This window comes from Stomoxys calcitrans, chromosome 1 (genome assembly GCF_963082655.1).
Source record: "Stomoxys calcitrans chromosome 1, idStoCalc2.1, whole genome shotgun sequence".
In the NCBI taxonomy this organism is placed as follows: domain Eukaryota; kingdom Metazoa; phylum Arthropoda; class Insecta; order Diptera; family Muscidae; genus Stomoxys; species Stomoxys calcitrans.
The window spans coordinates 37,701,150-37,720,295 of NC_081552.1; the positions used below are offsets into that span (position 1 = coordinate 37,701,150).

General features: G+C 31.7%; 1 protein-coding gene across 1 annotated transcript in view; it reads right to left on the reverse strand.

Moving 5' to 3' along the window:
• Window positions 1–19,146, reverse strand: part of LOC106094496 (frizzled-2) — an 870,788-nt gene that overhangs the window by 322,305 nt on the left and 529,337 nt on the right. The window contains exon 6 of the mRNA XM_059361204.1: window positions 8,043–8,158. The gene's annotated coding sequence lies outside the window, so the exon portion shown is untranslated. The remainder of the gene's footprint in view (window positions 1–8,042; window positions 8,159–19,146) is intronic.

Sequence of the window (19,146 nt, forward strand, 5' to 3'; positions counted from 1 at the left end):
ACCAAAAGAAGATTCAAACAAGTAGAGGCGTGCTAAGTTCATCAAACGATATGACGGCTACATTTCATCATCACCAAAAGGTTGAAATGCTGGCTTCAAAAGTGGTTACAGAGACACTGATGATGCAAAATGCAAAAGAGGTACAAATGAAGGTGTTTTAGCAGAAGCCAAAAATCCAAAAATGTATTTTGTGAAAACTCCCCTTCCTCTAAGAACAACTGGTTGATTTGCTGGCCTCACGAGTGCCTATCGAGGCCACTGATGTGCAGAAGGCGCCCAAACGTTCGAAAAATTCTCTAAAATTCATTAAAAACAAGTAAAAGCGTGCTAAGTTCGGCCGGGCCGAATCTTATATACCCTCCACCATGGATCGCATTTGTCGAGTTCTTTTCCCGGCATCTCTTCTTAGGCAAAAAAGGATATAAGAAAAGATTTGCTCTGCTATTAAAACGGTATCAAGATATGGTCCGGTTCGGACCACAATTAAATTATATGTTGGAGACCTGTATAAAATTTCAGCCAATTCGTATAAGAATTGCGCCCATTGGGGCTCAAGAAGTAAAATAGGCAGAACGATTTATATGGGATCTGTATCGGTTATGGTTATGGACCGATTTCAACCATACTTGGCACAGTTGTTGGATATCATAACGAAATACTTCGTGCAAAAATTCATTCAAATCGGATAAGAATTGTGCCCTCTAGAGGCTCAAGAAGTCAAGACCCAAGATCGGTTTATATGGCAGCTATATCAGGTTATTGACCGATTTGGACCATACTTGGCACAGTTGTTGGGTATCATAACAAAACACGTCGTGCGAAATTCCATTCCATTCGGATAAGAATTGCGCCCTCTAGAGGCTCAAGAAGTCAAGACCCAAGATCGGTTTATATGGCAGCTATATCAGGTTATGAACCGATTTCAACCATATTTGGCACAGTTGTTGGATATAATAACAAAACACGTCGTGCAAAATTTCATTTCAATCGGATAAGAATTGCGCACTCTAGAGGCTCAAGAAATCAAGACCCAAGATCGGTTTATATGGCAGCTATATCAGGTAATGAACCGATTAAATCCATACTTGGCACAGTTGTTGGATATCATAACAAAACACGTCGTGCAAAATTTCATCTCAATCGGATAAGAATTGCGCACTCTAGAGGCTCAAGAAGTCAAGACCCAAGATCGGTTTATATGGCAGCTATATCAGGTTATGGACCCATTTCAACCATACTTGGCACAGTTGTTGGATATCATAACAAAATACGTCGTGCAAAATTTCATCCAAATCGGATAAGAAATGCGCACTCTAGAGGCTCAAGAAGTCAAGACCCAAGATCGGTTTATATGGCAGCTATATCAAAACATGGACCGATATGGCCCATTTACAATACCAACTGACCTACACTAATAAGAAGTATTTGTGCAAAATTTCAAGCGGCTAGCTTTACTCCTTCGGAAGTTAGCGTGCTTTCGACAGACAGACGGACGGACGGACAGACGGACGGACGGAAGGACAGACGGACGGACATGGCTAGATCGACATAAAATGTCGCGACGATCAAGAATATATATACTTTATGGGGTCTCAGACGAATATTTCGAGTAGTTACAATCAGAATGACGAAATTAGTATACCCCCCATCTTATGGTGGAGGGTATAAAAAATGTATAAAGGTTCCATTACTTCAACAACAAAAGGTTGTTTGCGATTGCAGAGACACTGAAGATGTAGAACGCAGAAGGGGTCTGCAAAGAGAAGAAGTACCAGCAAAATACAATCCAAAAGATTCCCAACAATCCAAAAAACACAAACTTTATAGAAGCTCAAAGTCGATATGCTGGCTTCAATGTAGTAGCAGAGACACTGATGATGCCGAGAGAGAGAGAAGAGATTTTCGCAGCAATTTTCAAAATGGAATCCAATGCCATTTAAAACAAAAGTCTGATTTTTAGAGCTTAATTTTGCCAACCGATTATAATTTTCCCATCTGAGCTTCATGTGTCCATTCATTAAAGCCCATCCACCACATTAACACTCAACTATAGGTCTCTGAGAAGATTATCCCTGGACGGGGTATTTTTTGGGTTTCTATTCACATATTTGTAGCCATTGGGGTCTTGCCTATTTTTCTCTTTAAGACGGCGAAAGATTGACGATAATGTTGGACTTGCCTTGATTTCCGTCTATCGCGCCCGTAGAGGATTGAAAATATATGCAATCTACAGAAGGATTACCGATATCTCCATGTGACATTGCAGAAACTGATTATTTGCCGATTGATCTGCTGGAAGATTTCTGATACCTTCATTGGTCAATATCTCCAAAGTAACTCCATTTTTTTAAATGTCGAGGCCCAATGATTTGCCAAAATCATCCTTCTCCCGGAACATTGCTTTTAACTGAGGAAGTCATATTTTATCCATCTGCAAAGAGGCTGGAATCTTACAGTTTTCTATCCGCTGAGCGCCGGAGCATTGTCGATAAATCCTGTCTGTCGAGGAACTGAGTTATCGTCGATAACTCCTGGTGTAGTCTTCTTACGTTTCGCATCTCCGGAATGGCCTAAATCGTCCTTCTCTTGGAGAGTTCCGTGTAACTGCGCATACCGCATTTTATACATCTGTACAGCAACTGGACTCTCAAAGCGCCGTTTGCTGCCTGTCAAGCGACCACGGTTTGTCGGTTCTTGGGAACTCCTGCCTATTGTGGAATTAAAGTTGTGTCCATATCTGTTGATACTGAGTTTTTCCGTTCGGTTTTTCCGAACAACTTACTTAACTCCGTTTCTGAATATCAGCGGTAATAGAGTTGTTCTTTGTGTCGAACCCCACAAGACCTTCATTCTTATGGAGGATTGCCGACACATGCGGATGTCGCTTCTTACATGGCTATAGTAGAGCTAGCAAACTATCGATAATCGCAACATTCGATATTTGCGATAGTTTTAATAAAAAATATCGATACTATCGTTAATTTCCCATCATCTATATTTCAAACGAAAATGAGAAATCGAAATAAGGAGATCGATTTATATACCAAGGTTAATTAAGTCAGTTGGATGTCGTAAGAGAAATTATTGTAGAAAATGTAACCTAATCGGATGAAAATTGCTCCCTCTATAGGCGAAATGTATCTGAAAGGATACATTCACTGCCGGATTGTTTATTTTTGTTTAGATTTGCAAAAATATTAACTTTTGCGATAGTATCCATCGGAAAAATAGCAATCGATATTCTGCCAAAAAATTAAATATCGATTGTATCGATAGTGCCATCGATATTTTTCCAGCTCTAGGCTATAGAACGTTTGGCAGTTTACCAATTTCTGTCGATTATTGATAACTCCTGTCTTTCAAGCAAACTAAGTTTCGCCGATATCTTCCGATACTGAGTTTTTCCATTGTCAAGGTAGAAGTAACTATTCAATATTTTTTGCTACAATCCAACATCTAGAGCATCAACTATAACTCCAATCTGAGAAGGATAGCCGATACCTCGAGGCTTTAGATTCTCCGTCTTTCGGGCTCAAATGATTAGCAATATCTTAGGACGCCTCGTCCATAGGTTGGTTCACTGATCTATCTCACGAGTCGCAAGGGATTGGCTATATTTCTAGCGGTTTTACTTTCCGTTTAACAGATAACGCTAGGGTTGCCGTCGTAGTTGTCGGACGCCGAGCTTAACATCTATTAAAGTAAATGGGGTTTACCGTTTTCGGTCTGGCGTTCGTCGCAGTATTATCTATACCACAGGAAGTCAGATGTTTCCCTCCGACGATCTCCCGGAGGTATATCGATATCGATACCTGCTGAAAGGTGGTCGATATTCCAGTTGGAATAATTTTCCTCCCATAAAATAACAAGCAGATGATGGGCATCTTCGGACGCCTTCATATCTTCTAGAGAATTGTCAATATCTTCTACCTATAGCGAGGATGAAGCCTTAGAGATATCTTTCCACAGTGCCACGAATGATTGGTTGCAACTCTAGATGCCTCATATTTTCGCCTGCTGATTTTCTTTAGGATTATCTATGTCTGCAGAAACCGCGTTTTAGAAAAAACGCCATTAGCCGATATATTCAGATAAGGTTTGGCGACATCTTCGTACGCAGCATTTTTAACCGTATAGTAATCTGTCGAGTCCCAAAGGATTGGTCATCCTCATTTTTGGTCTTTCGAGTCACCGAAGATTGCCCTTACTACTGGACGACGCGTTTTTTCCGTCTGTGGAGGCGTCTATATGACGCCGACTATATGAAAAATCCGCAATTACTTTTTGGGCAACCCAATACCTTTATTACAATGAAATTATTGACGCTAGCCCCGACCGAAACAAATTTTCCGGTTCATGGATGGTCGAAGCTATCTGATTTTTGGAAGATTTGCAAATTCGCTGCATTTTTCGCATAATTCAAGCCACGTATAATTGCTGGTACTTCGGTATCTTCAAATTTTATAGAATTTTTGTCTTTAGGGAAGATTTCATCGAAATCGTTTATTTTCTACGAATTTTTACCTGAACAAAAAATTTCTATAAAATTTTCCCTAACAACAAAAATTTCCCCAAAGACAAGAATTCTACGAAAACTTTTCTAAATACAAAATCGCTATGAAATTCTCACTAAAGATAAACATTTTATGAATTTTTCCCTAACGACAAAATTTCTATGAAATTTTACCTAATGACAAAATTTTAAGGAAATTTTACCTAAAGACAAAATTTCAAGGAAATTTTACCTAAAGACAAAATTTCAAGGAAATTTTACCTAAAGACAAAATTTCTATAAAATTTTACTAAGAGAAAAAATACCTATGAAATTTTCCCTAAATAAATAATCGCTATGAAATTTTCACTAAAGATTCACTAAAGAAAGTTTTTATGAAATTCTCCCGATGAAATTATTCTTAAATACAAAGTTTCTATGAAACTTTACCTAAAGACAAAATTTCTATGAAATTCTGCCTAAAGATAAAATTTTCATGAAATTTTACCTAAACAAAAAATTTCTATGAAATTTTTCCTAACAATGAAATTTCTATGAAATTTTCCACAAAAACAAAATTTCCTTAGAGACGAAATTTCTGTGAAATTTTCCCCAGAGACAAATTTTCTATGAAATTATCCCTAAATAGAAAATTTTGAAATTTGTCCTAATGTCTATATTTTTATGAAATTTTACTTAAAGACGAAATTTCTATGAAATTTTACTTAAAGCCAAAACTTCTATGAAATTTATCTTATGAAATTTTTTTCTAAAGAAATTTTGTGAAATTTTCCCCAAAGACAAAATTTCTATGAAATTTTTTCTAAAGACAAAATTTCTATGAAATTTTTTCTAAAGTCAAAATTTCTATGAAATTTTTTCTAAAGACAAAATTTCTATGAAATTTTTTCTAAAGACAAAATTTCTATGAAATTTTTTCTAAAGACAAAGTTTCTATGAAATTTTTTCTAAAGACACAGTTTCTATGAATTTTTTTCTAAAGACAAAATTTCTATTAAATTTTTCTTAAGACAAAATTTCTATGAAATTTTTTCTAAAGAAAAATTTCTATGAAATTTTTTCTAAAGACAAAATTATGAAATTTTTTCTAAAGACAAAATTATGAAATTTTTTCTAAATACAAAATTTCTATGAAATTTTTTCTAAAGACAAAATTTCTATGAAATTTTTTCTAAAGACAAAATTTCTATGAAATTTTTTCTAAAGACAAAATTTCTATGAAATTTTTTCTAAAGTCAAAATTTCTATGAAATTTTTTCTAAAGACAAAATTTCTATGAAATTTTTTCTGAAGACAAAATTTCTATGAAATTTTTTCTAAAGACAAAATTTCTATGAAATTTTTTCTAAAGACAAAATTTCTATGAAATTTTTTCTAAAGACAAAATTTCTATGAAATTTTTTATTATTTAATTTAAACAAAAAATTTCTATGAAATTTTTCCTAACAACGAAATTTCTATGAAATTTTCCACAAAAACAAAATTTCCTTAGAGACGAAATTTCTGTGAAATTTTCCCAGGGACAAATTTTCTATGAAATTATCCCTAAATAGAAAGTTCTGAAATTTGTCCTAATGTCTATATTTTTATGAAATTTTACTTAAAGACAAAATTTCTATAAAATTTTACTTAAAGCCAAAAATTCTTTGAAATTTATCTTATGAAAGACAAAATGTTTTCTAAAGACAAAATTTCCATGAAATTTTTTCTAAAGACAAAATTTCTATGAAATTTTTTCTATAAACAAAATTTCTATGAAATTTTTTTCTAAAGACAAAATTTCTATGAAATTTTTTCTAAATACAAAATTATGAAATTTTTTCTAAAGGCAAAATTTCTATGAAATTTTTTCTAAAGACAAAATTTCTATGAAATTTTTTCTACAAACAAAATTTCTATGAAATTTTTTTCTAAAGGCAAAATTTCTATGAAATTTTTTCTAAAGACAAAATTTCTATGAAATTGTTTCTAAAGACAAAATTTCTATGAAACTTTTTCTATAAACAAAATTTCTATGAAATTTTTTTCTAAAGACACAGTTTCTATGAATTTTTTTCTAAAGACAAAATTTCTATGAAATTTTTTCTAAGACAAAATTTCTATGAAATTTTTTCTAAAGACAAAATTTCTATGAAATTTTTTCTAAAGACAAAATTTCTATGAAATTTTTTCTAAAGGCAAAATTTCTATGAAATTTTTTCTAAAGAAAAAATTTCTATGAAATTTTTTCTAAAGACAAAATTTCTATGAAATTTTTCCTAACAATGAAATTTCTATGAAATTTTCCACAAAAACAAAATTTTCTTAAAGACGAAATTTCCGTGAAATTTTCCCCAGAGACAAATTTTCTATGAAATTATCCCTAAATAGAAAATTCTGAAATTTGTCCTAATGTCTATATTTTTATGAAATTTTACTTAGAGACGAAATTTCTATGAAATTTTACTTAAAGCCAAAACTTCTATGAAATTTATCTTATGAAATTTTTTTCTAACGAAATTTTGTGAAATTTTCCCCAAAGACAAAATTTCTATGAAATTTTTTCTATAGACAAAATTTCTATGAAATTATTTCTAAAGACAAAATTTCTATGAAATTTTACCTAAACACAAAATTTCTATGAAATTTTATCTTAAGTCAAAATGTTTATGAAAATTTCCCCTAAAACAAAATTTCTATGAAATTTTCCCCAAAGGCAAACATTTCTATGAAATTTTACCTAAACACAAAATTTCTATGAAATTTTACCTAAAGACAAGATTTCTATGAAATTTTACCTAAACACAAAATTTTTATGAAATTTTACCTAAACACAAAATTTGTATGAAAATTTCCCATAAAACACCATTTCTATGAAATTTTCCCTAAAGAGAAAATATCTATGAAATTTTCTATATCTATAAAATTTTCTATAGACACAAGATAGCTATTTAATTTTAAAAATGTACGTCCTTAAAGGGCCCTTGTCTTAAATGTTATCTAAATCCCTTGCTTCAACCCCTTTATCTACCCTTTTCCTTCCTATTCTACAACGTCTTCCACCTTCTATGCCATCCTTTAACGCCATGCTAGACTTTATAAACTACCTTTAACTATTATTAGCGGAAAAGGAAATAACTACGCGTTGTCGTTGTCGCTGTCGTTGTCGTTGTCGTTTGTGTCTGGGCTTGGGTACAAGTCTTTGTTAGTGTGGGTGTACATGGCATTTGCCATGGTCGCAGTAGATGTGTTGCTTGACGAGTGTTGGTTTAGCTTGTGTGTTTGGCTGAGTGGCGCGAGTGTTTGTGACGTTTTAATGTTGGAGCAACTCACGTTCATGTTGCTAAGTGAGGATGAGGACAAAGACGCGGACGTTGTTGATGATGAAGAGGAGGATGACTATGCAAAACTGCTTACAAGGAAAACTTTAAAAATAAATTTAACGAAATTAAAAACTTTTCTTGCAAATAATATATGAATATAAAATTTAAGCAAGTATGAAATGCATATACACCCACACATACTCCAAGAAACATGTTAACACACTTACTTATTATTTTTTTGTTATTTGTTTTGTTTTGGTGCTTATTTCATTGCCTTTAGCACAGACTAGGTTTTAACAAATTGTTTCGTTTCCTTGAGAGTCTTTGTATGAAGAAAAAAAATCTGCAATTAAAAGAAAGAAAAAAAAAACGAAATTTATATAAAACGATGATGATGATGGTGGAGACAATATAAGCGTAAAGCAGCAAAACAGAAACAGGTTAATTAGCTATGTGCTGCTTTCGTTCAGTTTTTTGTTTTAATTTCATATCCTTTCATTACATTTGACTCAATTTGCCAAGGGATTCATAATATGAGGTGAAGGTGTAGGGAAAGGGGGGTATTGTGAATTACTTTCAAATACGTTTTTGCATAACCCCTTTCATTTCGTGCCTTTTTGTAACAACTCTCTATGTACATTTCTACGTTTTTTGGGTACTTTTGCACTTTTGTTTTTAAACACAATTTCGGAAACGTATCCTTTTTCTAATTGTAATTTTCCATTTCCTGCGTGACTATGCTTTTATTTATTATAATTTAAAAGAAATCTTTTGCTAAGGGGAGTTCTTTGATTCCTCTTTTTTTTTGGTTTTTTTTTGCGTTGATTTTAATTGGAATGAAAGGGTTTTTGAAGGGAAATGTTAGATGGACCTTTTAAGATATTATAAATTTTTCGTTAACGTTATTATATCAAGGTATTCTATTGAATGTGATTTTTGTTTATTTTTTAAAGAGTTTTACCGAAAATTCTGTTTTCAGATTTCCTTTGGGAAATTTTTTAAAGAAAATTTGTTTTTTTGAGACAATTTCCTAAAAAATTGTTTCGTTACAGAAAAAATCTTGAAAATGTCTGTCTTTAGAGAAAATTTTTAGAAATTGTTGTCACTGAACATTATTTGAAATTTTTATATAAGACAGGATTCCTATGAAATTTTCCCAAAAAAAGAAATTTCTATGATATATTCTAACAACGAATTTTTTATAAAAATGTTCCCCAAATACCAAATTTCGCTATGAAATTCTCCCTAAAGACAAAATTTCTATGAAAATTTTCTTAAATACAAAAAATCTATGAAATTGTACTTAACAACGAAATTCCTACGAAATTTTAATCAAAGACAAAATTTCTATGAACATTTTCTTAAATACAAAAATTCTATGAAATTTTACCTAAAGACAAAATTTCTATGAAATTTTACCTAAAGACAAAATTTCTATGAAATTTTACCTAAAGACAAAATTTCTATGAAATTTTACCTTAACACAAAATTTCTATGAAATTTTTCCTAAAGACAAAATTTCTATGAAATTTTACCTAAAGACAAAATTTCTATGAAATTTTTCCTAAAGACAAAATTTCTATGAAATTTTTTCTAAAGACAAAATCCCTATGAAATTTTTCATAAAGACAAAATTTCTATGAAATTTAAAATAAAGACAAAATTTCTATTAAATTTTCCCTGGATACAAAATCGCTACGAAAATTTTCCTTATACAAAATTGTTATGAAATTTTCTCTAAAAATGAAATTTTTATGAAATTCTTCCTAAAGAAAAAATTTATATGAACATTTTCTTAAATACAAAAATTCTTTGAAATTTTACCTAAAGACAAGATTTCCATGAAATTTTACTTAAAGACAAAATTTCTATGAAATTTTACCTAAAGAAAAAATTTCTATGAAATTTTACCTAAAGACAAAATTTCTATGAAATTTTATCTAAAGACAAAATTCCTATGAAATTTTTCCTAAAGACAAAATTTCTATGCAATTTTTCCTAAAGACAAAATTTCTATGAAATTTTACCTAAAGACAAAATTTCTATGAAATTTTATCTAAAGACAAAATTCCTATGAAATTTTTCCTAAAGACAAAATTTCTATGAAATTTTTCCTAAAGACAAAATTTCTATGAAATTTTACCTAAAGACAAAATTTCTATGAAATTTTACCTAAAGACAAAATTTCTATGAAATTTTACCTAAAGACAAAATTTCTATCAAATTTTACCTAAAGACAAAATTTCTATGAAATGTTACCTAAAGACAAAATTTCTATGAAATTTTACCTATAGACAAAATTTCTATGAAATTTTACCTAAAGACAAAATTACTATGAAATGTTTTCTAAAGACAAAATTTCTATGAAATTTTTTCTAAAGACAAAATCCCTATGAAATTTTTCATAAAGACAAAATTTCTATGAAATTTAAAATAAAGACAAAATTTCTATTAAATTTTCCCTGGATACAAAATCGCTACGAAAATTTTCCTAATACAAAATTGTTATGAAATTTTCTCTAAAAATGAAATTTTTATGAAATTCTTCCTAAAGAAAAAATTTATATGAACATTTTCTTAAATACAAAAATTCTATGAAATTGTACTTAACAATGAAATTCCTATGAAATTTTCCCCAAAGACAAAAGTTCTATGAACATTTTCTTAAATACAAAAATTCTTTGAAATTTTACCTAAAGACAAGATTTCCATGAAATTTTACCTAAAGAAAAAATTTCTATGAAATTTTACCTAAAGAAAAAATTTCTATGAAATTTTTCCTAAAGACAAAATTTCTATGAAATTTTTTCTAAAGACAAAATTTCTATGAAATTTTACTTAAAGACAAAATTTCTATGAAATCTCTCTAAATACAAAATTTCTTTGAAATTTTTCCCAAAGTCAAAATTTCTATTAAATTTTCCCTGGATACAAAATCGCTACGAAAATTTTCCTAAATACAAAATTGCTATGAAATTTTCTCTAAAGACGAAATTTTTATGAAATTCTTCCTAAAGACAAAATTGCTATAAAATTTTTCTTAAATACAAAACTTTAGCTACATACAAAATTTCTATAAAAATTTTCCTAAAAACAAAATTTCTTAAAAATTTATTTTAACGACAAAATTTCTTTGAAATTCTTCCTATAATCAAAATTTCTATAAATTTTTTGGAAATACAAAATTTCTATGAAGTTTTACCTAAAGACAACATTTCTATGAAATTTTACCTAAAAACAATATTTCTATGAAATTTTACATAAAGACAAAATTTCTATGAAATTTTGCATAAAGACAAAATTTCTATAAATTTTTTTCGAAATACAAAAATTCTATGAAATTTTACATAAAGACAAAATTTCTTTGAAATTATACCTAAAGACAAAATTTCTATGAAATCTCTCTAAAAACAAAATTACTTTGAAATTATCCATTTATACAAAATATCTATGAAATTTCCTTAAATACAAAATTGCTCTGAAATTTTCTCTAAAGATAAAATTGTTATAAAATTCTCCTTAAAGACAAAATTTATATAAAACATTTTTTGAATACAAAACTCTGCAAAATTTCTATAAAATTTTTCCTAAAAACAAAATTTCTTAAAAATTTAGCTTAACAAATTTTCTTTGAATTTTTTCCTAAAGAAAAATTTCTATGAAATTTTTTTGACATACAAAATTTCTATGAAATTTTACCTAAAGAAAAAATGTTCGCCAAAGACAAAATTTCTATGAAATTTTCCCTAAATACAAAAACGCTATGAAATTTTCACTTAAGATAAAATTTTTAAGATATTTTATTTCCAAAATTCATGTGAAATTTTCACCAAAGACAAAATTTCCATACACTTTCTATAAATTTTACGTAAACACAAAATTTCTATGAAATTTCACCTAAATAGCTAAATTAAAATTTTATCCAAAGTCAAAATTTTTATGAAATTTTCCTTAAATATGAAATCGTTATGAAATTCTCCGTAAAGAAAAAATGTCTATAAAATTTTTCGTAAAATCAAAATTTATATGAAATTTTATTGAAAGACAAAATTTCTTTAATATTCTTTCTAAAGACAAAATTTCTTTGAAATTTTACCTAAAGATAAGTTTCTATGAAAATTTTCTTAAATACAAAAATTCGGTTAAATTTACTTAACAACGAAATTTCTATGAAATTTTACCTAACGACAAAATTTCTATGAAATTTTACCTAAAGACAAAATTTCTATGAAATTTTACCTAAAGACAAAATTTCTATGAAATTTTACCTAAAGACAAAATTTCTATGAAATTTTACCTAAAGACAAAATTTCTATGAAATTTTACCTAAAGACAAAATTTCTATGAAATTTTACCTAAAGACAAAATTTCTATGAAATTTTACCTAAAGACAAAATTTCTATGAAATTTTACCTAAAGACAAAATTTCTATGAAATTTTACCTAAAGACAAAATTTCTATGAAATTTTACCTAAAGACAAAATTTCTATGAAATTTTACCTAAAGACAAAATTTCTATGAAATTTTACCTAAAGACAAAATTTCTATGAAATTTTACCTAAAGACAAAATTTCTATGAAATTTTACTTAAAGACAACATTTCTATGAAATTTTACCTAAAGACAAAATTTCCATGAAATTTTACCTAAAGACAAAATTTCCATGAAATTTTACCTAAAGACAAAATTTCTATGAAATTTTACTTAAAGACAACATTTCTATGAAATTTCACCTAAAGAAAATTTTCTATGAAATTCTTCCTAAAGACAAAATTTCTCCTACAGACAAAATTTCTATGAAATTTAGCTTAAGAATAAAATTTCTTTGAAATTTTTCCTTAAGACAAAATTTCTTTGAAATTTCTCCTAAGGACAAAATTTCTATGAAATTTTCACTTAAGATAACATTTTTATAAAATTCTCCGTAAAGACAAAATTTCTTTGAAGTTTTTCCTATATACAAAATTAAGGTATTCTTTTGAATGTGATTTTTGTTTATTTTTTAAAGGTTTTTCCAAGAAATTTCGTATTTGGATTTTTTTTTGATAAATATTTTAAAGGAAATTCGTTTTTTGAGACAATTTGCCAGAAATTTTGAATAACTTCAATAAGAATGGCGCTCTCTAGAAGCTCAAGAAGTCAAATCGTTAGATCGGTTTATATGGCAGCTCCATCAAAACATGGACCGATCTGCCCCATTTACAATCCCAATCGACCTACACCAATAGGAAGTATTTGTGCAAAATGTGCAAGAGCCTAGCTTCACTTCTTCGAACGTTAGAGTGCTTTCTTCCACAGACGGACGTACATTGCTAGGTCGACTTCATTTTCATGGCAATCAAAAATACTTTATGGGGTCTTAGACCAATATTTCGATGTGTTACAAACGGAATGACGATGTTAATATATCCCCATCCTATGGTGGAGGGTATAAAAAGCTTTGGCAACCAGCAAGGGGACTCTATAACAACACCAATAGAAACCGCCAGAGCAAAGAGAGCTGTTCATATGAGGCCAATGAAGAAACGCAATGCTGAGTCATTAGACTTTAACGACATAGGTGGACATCTAGGCGATGGTAAAAGTTCGAGATTCGTGAGTGATGTAAGGAGAATCATCCGAATATGGGAGAATTCAACTAGCTTTGGTGGTTCCCTTGCCTAAATAGTGTGTCGGAAAATGTGGCGGCAGGTAAGCTTTCAATTGTATTTAGCAGGAATGTTAAGTGGTGGCGCAATCGCAATTGCGCCTTTTTTCGTTTCAAGACTTCAAATCAGGAGATTGCTCTATATGGCAGCTATATCCAAATAAGAACTCGTTCAGGATCCTAGCCAACTTAGGGACCAAGCTGGATTATCAGCAAAAGCAAGGCTACAGTTTTTTTCCACAATTTTATAGGCATGATTACCATTGACAAGTCACGCAAGCAGCCTTACATTATCTTCGATTTTTCTTAGTAGCGTCCGAAATGGTTAATTCCGCAGTTTGCAAACGGGATGATAAAGCCATTAAAACGCTATTCTATGAGGGTGGGTGTAAAAAGTTGTTTCTTTGGATGAAATTGTTATATTTTTGGGTTATTCAACACATTTGCTTGCAACTGTAAACAAGTAAGTACTTGGAGTGTTTAAGAGAAATAGTCTTTGTAAAATCTGCATTAATGTAGAATATCGGCATCGTATGAACCACGAAATATAACAACTCGTTGAAGACAGCGACATTGAGCTACAAGACCATTTTTTGAATGCAAATCTGGCAACGGCTCAGGCAGAAGGGAAAGATGAAAGATGCTTAAAAACTTTTTACAAGATAGTGAAACAACCAGTGCAGTTAGAGGCTTCTGAAGGCAAAATACTTGGAAGAGCAGACAAAGGAGTACATGGAGAGTTCGAAAAAGGACATTGCAGCAGGTAAAAATTTAAATTACGATAGAAGGATTTGGTGGAGAAGAATGGGCCCCTAGAAATATGGTTTCAAAACTACATGGCATTGCGAGGTACATGAAAATGATTTTTGCGTTCAAAAGTGGGTAACTATGGCTTAAAGTGTTTAAGCTTTTCTGTTTTTGGTGACAAATATTTCCATTTCCCAAGTCCAGGGCTCTCGCACATTATTCAGTTCATTCCCCTTTAAAATATACACAAGTTCCATAACATATTGGAGTGCCCAAAAAATAATTGCGTATTTTTCATATAGTCGGCGTTGACAAATTTTTTCACAGCTTGTGACTCTGTAATTGCATTCTTTCTTCTGTCAGTTATCAGCTGTGACTTTTAGCTTGCTTTAGAAAAAAAAAGTGTAAAAAAGTATATTTATATTAAAGTTCATTCTAAGTTTTATTAAAATTGCATTTACTTTCTTTTAAAAAATCCGCAATTACTTTTTGGGCAACCCAAAATTTAAAAAAAACTAAAATTTACTGCAAATCTAAATTGGCTTGCTAATGCTTTCGTATATATTTTCTTGGCTTTATTTTTTGTGCTCCAATTGTACATTGCAGGAATTTACTTTTGGATTCAGTCCAAAAAGGCATTTGATGATTAAGTTTATATTTTTTTTCTACTCTGCTACTTCTTTCTGTTCATTGTGCTGCTCTACTAGAGTTTTTTTTTTGTATTTACTAAAAAGTAATAAAACAAAGGATTTATTGACGAGAGACTACACATTTAAGTAATGGGAGAAAAAAAATTTTTTCGCAGATAAGGAAGAGACATAGATTTGCTTCCTGGATGATAATAGATGAACAAACCAATATGGGAAAATAGAACGATGGCCAAAACTGAAATCTTAAATTTAAAGCTTAAAATTTTAAAAATTCAAAAATGTAAAAAAAATGTAGAAAATTAAAAAAACACTAGAAAATTAAAAAAATAAATAAAAATTAAAAAAAAAAAATAAAAAATTAGAAAATTAAAAAAATTTTAATTATAAAAAAATGAAAAAAAAAATAAAAATCTAAACTTTTTCAAATGTCATTTGGTTAGCCTGTTATAGTATTTTGTCATTATTATTACGTTGTTGTTGTAGCTACATTTACATGTAGAGGTGGCGACCCCCGTCAAGCTCTAATAGGCGAGCGAGCTCGAATCGGTCTATACGAACGAACGCAGCGGGAATATAATGGCCATTGGCCAATTAAAGGCGCCAATGTCGTATCGAGCAGCATAGGCATTCAGTATTTAAGCACGATTCGGTGCCACCCGGCCTCTCACTGAGCCTCTCCACTGGATACCGCCGATTGTACGTGATTGCATTTGCAGCTAATTCGTACACAGAAAAAAAAAATTGCAAAAAAATCGTTTTTAATTTAAACAAATAAAAAGGCGTTAAGTTCGGCCGGGCCGAACTTTGGTTACCCACCACCTCGGGTATATAAGTAAACCACCTTTCATCAAAATTCGGTGAATATCAATATATGTTCCGATTTAGACCAAATACTAATAAGTAAAAGTTATTGTTCAATTGTATATAACAAAATATTGATCTTTTTAGTAGTTACATCTAAAAATAAACCGATCTGAACTATATAGGACACGGATGTCGAAAAGCATAATATAAATCAGTGTGCAAAAAATTTCAGTGCAATCGGAGTAAAAATGTACCTTTTATGGGGCCAAGACTTTAAATCGAAAGATCGGTCTATATGGCAGCTATATGTAAATCTTTATCGATCTAGACCAAATTGCAGAAATATGTGGAGGGGCTTAACATAACTCTTTGTTCCAAATTTCGGCAACATCGGACAATAAATGCGCTTGTTATGGCCCCAAAACCTAAAACTGAGAGATCGGTCTATATGGAAGCTATATCCAAATCTGGACCGATCTAAGCCAAATTGACGAAGAATGTTGAAGGGGCTAACACAACTCACTGCCCCAAATTTCCCCAAAATCGGATAATAAATGTGGCTTTTATGGGCCTAAGACCCTAAATTGGATGATCGGTCCATATGACAGCTATATCCAAATCTGCACCGATCTGAGCCATATTGACGGAAGATGTCAAAGGGCCTAAGAAAACTCACTGCCCCGAATTTCACCAAAATAGGTTAATAAATGTGGCTTTTAAGGGCCTAAGACCCTATGTTGGAGGATCGGTTTATATGCCAGCTATATCCAAATCTGAACCGATCTGAGCCATATTAACGGAAGATGTCGAAGGATCCAAGGCAACTCACTGTCCCAAATTTCAGCAAAATCGGATAATAAATGTGGCTTTTATGGGCCTAAGACCCTAAATTGGAGGATCGGTCTATATGCCAGCTATATCCAAATCTGAACCGATCTGAGCCAAATTGACGAAGAATGTTGAAGGGGCTAACACAACTCACTGCCCCAAATTTCCCCAAAATCGGATAATAAATGTGGCTTTTATGGGCCTAAGACCCTAAATTGGATGATCGGTCCATATGACAGCTATATCCAAATCTGCACCGATCTGAGCCATATTGACGGAAGATGTCAAAGGGCCTAAGAAAACTCACTGTCCCAAATTGCAGCTAAATCGGATAATAAAAGTGGCTTTTATGGGCCTAAGACCCTTAATTGGAGGAACGGTCTATATGCCAGCTATATCCAAATCTGAACCGATCTGAGCCATATTGACGGAAGATGTCGAAGGGCCTAAGACAACTCACTGTCCCAAATTTCAGCAAAATCGGATAATAAATGTGGCTTTTATGGGCCTAAGACCCTATATTGGAGGATCGGTCTATATGGGGGCTATATCAAGATATAGTCCGATATAGCCCATCTTCGAACTTAACCTGCTTATGGACAAAAAAAAAAAAGAATCTGTGCAAAGTCTCAGCTCAATATCTCTATTTTTGAAGACTGTAGCGTGATTTCAACAGACAGAAGGACAGACGGACGGACATGTCTAGATCGTCTTAGATTTTTACGCTGATCAAGAATATATATACTTTATAGGGTCGGAAATGGATATTTCGATGTGTTGCAAACGGAATGACAAAATGAATATACCCCCATCCGTCGGTGGTGGGTATAAAAATGTATTAATTCAATTATTTTTTTTTTTATTGAAGATGATTTTTTCTTTTACAGTCGTGATTGAAAATTTACCATTTTCAAATAAAAAATTAATTGATTTAGTTAATTTTTTAATTAAATCTGAAAATTTTTTGAATCGCCATCATGATTGAAAATTTTGCATTTTGCATTTTCCATTAAGAAATTAATTGATTCAATCATTGTTTTAATCGAATCTTAAACAAGTAAAAAAAGTCGTTACCATGGTGGATACCCACCACTTTGGGTATATATTTTAACAACATTTCGTCATAATTTCTATCTCAAATTTCGGCGAAATCGGACAATAAATGCGAATTTTATGGGCCCAAGACCTAAAATCGAGAGATCGGTCTATATGACAGCTATATCCAAATCTAGACCTATCTGAACCGTATACGACACGGATGTCGAAAAACCTAACATTAGTCATTGTGTCAAATTTCGCCGAAATCGGATTATAAATGTACCTTTTATGGGCCCAAATCCTTACATCAAGGGATCAGTCTATATGGCAGCTATATCCAAATCTGGACATATCTGGGACAAATTGCAGAAAAATGTCGAAGGGCCCAACACAACTCACTATCCCAAATTTCTGCGAAGTCGGACAATAAATGCTCATTTTATTGGTCCAAAACCATAAATCAAGGGATCGGTCTATATGGCAGCTATATACAAATCTGGACCGATCTGGGCCAAATTGAAGAGGAATGTCGAAGGGCCCGACACAATTCACTATCCCAAATTTCGTCGAAATCGAACAATATATGCGAGTTTTATGGCCCAAGACTTTAAATCGATAGATCGGTCTATATGACAGCTATATCCAAATCTAGACCTATCTGAACCATATACGACACGGATGTCGAAAAACCTAACATAAGTCGCTGTGTCAAATTTCGGCGAAATCGGACAATAAATGCGCCATTTATGGGTCCAACATCTTAAATCCAGGGATCAGTCTATATGGCAGCTATATCCAAATCTGGACATATCTGGGAAAAATTGCAGAAAAATGTCGATGGGCCCAACACAACTCACTATCCCAAATTTCTGCGAAGTCGGACAATAAATGCTCCTTTTATTGGTCCAAAACCATAAATCAAGGGATCGGTCTATATGGCAGCTATATACAAATCTGGGCCAAATTAAAGAGGAATGTCGAAAGGCCTAACAAAACTCCCTATCACAAATTTCGTCGAAATCGGACATTAAATGCGAGTTTTATGGGTCCAAAACCATAAATCACGGGATCGGTCTATATGGCAGCTATATTCAAATTTGGACCGATCTGGAATCATTGATGTGTGAGAAGTTTGCCCCTGTTCTTTAGTGGAATGTTCATGGGCAATATTAGCAATTTTGCTTCTTATTAGTGTAGGTCGGTTGGGATTGTAAATGGGCCAAGTCGGTCCATGTTTTGATAGAGCTGCCATATATAAACCGGTCATTGGTCTTGGCTTCTTGAACTTCTAGAGGGCGCAATTCTCATCCGATTTGGCTGCAATTTTGCACTAGAGGGCGCAATTGTTATCCAATTTGGTTCAAATTTTGCACATATTTTTTTGCTATCACATTCAACAATTGTGCCAAGATGGTGCCAGGCGTTTAGCTTCGTAGGCGAATATGCTTACCTCTGTGCTTTGGTGGCCTCCGCCCATTGCGTCTCTATGTCTGCCAATTTTTTTGCAATTTATCAATAAAAACCTTTCACTCGTGTGACATGCCCATGGTCAATCACAACGTACCGCTCCCCTTTGATAGGTTAATGAAAATATATGAAAACAATGACCAATCCCCTA